Here is a 2,586-nt window from a genome sequence, read left to right on the forward strand (position 1 = left end):
GCAATGTGTTCAAGTTTGTGCTTTTATTAGCTTCGTTGGAGCAATTCTTTCATTCCTGGGCTGTAAGCAATTCACTGTTATTGTCCCTTAGACAGGCAAGCCCATCAAAAAGAGTTATGGATGACATGGAATGTTTTTGTCATATTTGAAAAATGTATCTGTAATCCATTGCAGCCACTGTAAAAAAAAAAAACCACACACACAGTGAGTTCATCATGATCAGATGCAGCCTAAACAAAGTTGTGTTGTATATCTTTATTCCTGCTTCAGTTATTCAAATACTTTGAATGGCTCACATGTGACTGAGAAAAAATAAGTTTTGTAACCTGCTGGCAGGTCCCTCAGGTTCTTGATAAGTTCTCAGAAAATCCAAGCGATTTGAATTGATTCTGGGAATTTCTTTGCATCATGATCCTTCTCTAACCCTCAAAGGGATTTTGACACGGTGCTTAGCTCGAGAAATAAGCTTTCATGGATATATTTTTTAATACTGGTTCTTGCATAAGTAGAGAAAGATCCCAAAAGGTGCACATTAGCATATGAAAGAAATACACAGGCATGAAAAAAAAAACATCTGTCAAACTGAGCAACAAAGGTTAAAAGGTCGGATTTTTCTCAAAATGAATTAAGATGCTGTACTCTCATGTGATATGTTTGTCTAAATAAGTATTGTTACCTCCTGTCTTTCTGCCTTTCTTGCAAAGCAAAACAATTGGTTTCATGAAAACATTTTCAGAAATTCAAACTTAACTTAATTCAATTAATGTGGATGCTGATTGTTCTTAATGTACGGTCTTTTTAGAGCTATAGCCGCTCTGTGTTTCCATGGGCTTCCTCAACAACTTTTTGTAGATTGATGATATTATTTCAAAGTTTTAGCTGCAAAGAGGAGCACAAAAGAAGCCTACATACCTGATGTTTGGACACACATGTTGCACATAATTGGATTCATCACACTGCTGAATTTGGGATGGATTGTTTCTCACAGGGAAAAACAAACCATTCTTTAAACGTACATGTGGCATGTGAGCATCGTCAGACTTTAAATTAAAAAGTCAGATCATTCACTTAAACACTCCCAGTCAATAAAGTAAACAGTGTGTCTGCTAGATTTTTCCACTAACTAATAAAGACTTCTGATTCTTCAGGCGGCACATGTCATGTTGTTTTTTAATGTTATAAAGCCTGAGTATGTTAAATTCATGGCTGAAATTGCAAACACTCGCAAAAGTCACCATTCATTTGCAATCAAAATGATTCAAGACGAGGGTGTAAAGAAACACCTCTTTGAAGTTCTGGCCAGACGTGTATCATATGAGACCACTCCTGACTGACTTTGGCCTTGCAACATTATACATGTGCCAGTGAGCTGAGCACCAACCACAGCTCTCCAGCTTTATTCACTTTTTTGTGACACTCTGTTTTCTCTTTTAAACTCTTCTTATTTTGTCGTATTAATGCTGGGTTCTTGGCAGGGAGGTTACTTTTAAAAAATTTGACAGCTTGGCTTGGTGTCACACATGGATCTCAGGCGTCCCTGGGCACTTTTAATGCGAGTTTGATGCTGGCCTTTTCTGAAAACAAATCAAAACAAGTGTCTTTTGTTTTGGGTTTGATAGATCAGGCACAATGGGCTGAGGAGGGTAGTTTCGCAGTGGGAATAAGAGTGGGGGTGAGTATGTGTGTGTTTGCGTGATTGTGCCTCTTTGTGTGTGTATGTGCAAAAGCACATGTGCGTGTGCTGGCCTAAAGAGCCCAAGATCTGCCCTACTTTCAGGCAAGTATTTCTTTTGTTAGCATTCAACAACTTCCCTTGATATGTTGATGGTGGGTCTAAGACTCGCGGAAGCTGCACTGTGTTGAATGTTAACAAAATAATTGTTGTTTTATCTTTGTTCAAATGACAAGGTGCTCCAGTGTTAACAGGAAGTACACCAGCAGAGACATTTAGCTTTGAATACGGACAAAGGAGCATAATATTACGTTTCAGCATAGGAAGACTGATAAACAGAAAGTTCATGCAAAACATATTGTGTAACTCACTGGTTCCCAAACGTCATCTGCCGCGCCTCCTCTTGGCAGATTAAGTTTTTTTTCAAAGCCCCCCCCCCCCCACACACACACACACCTCATACCCTAAACCCCTCACCATACACATCAACAAAGAAATACATATTGATGTATACGTACAAACCATCAGACGCACTCTTTGCTTACAAATTCTCATGATTTTAGAATTTATCTGAAAAATTGTCTGCAAAAAGTTAAAAAATAGCAATTTAAAATGACAACAGAAAAGACTGACAACCACTTTTAAAGAGGAAGCATTTAAAAGTGGAACTATAGCAAAACTTCCACAGTCAGATTGTTTTCAGACCTGAATTTCTGAAGATGAACAACACCCTAAAAGTAGTGAAAAGCAGAAAATCTTCCCTCAGATTCACATTTTCAGTCCTGCAATAATTCCAGTGACTCGTGTGGGCTTGTTTTGTGCTGCAAATCTTGGGGGCAGCTCTGAGACAATCACCCTTTTTTCATTTTCAAGTCCAGCTTTGAACTGTATTTTGTGTTGATTAAGACAACTGC

This window comes from Labrus bergylta, chromosome 13, assembly GCF_963930695.1.
Source record: "Labrus bergylta chromosome 13, fLabBer1.1, whole genome shotgun sequence".
NCBI classification, from domain to species: Eukaryota; Metazoa; Chordata; class Actinopteri; order Labriformes; family Labridae; genus Labrus; species Labrus bergylta.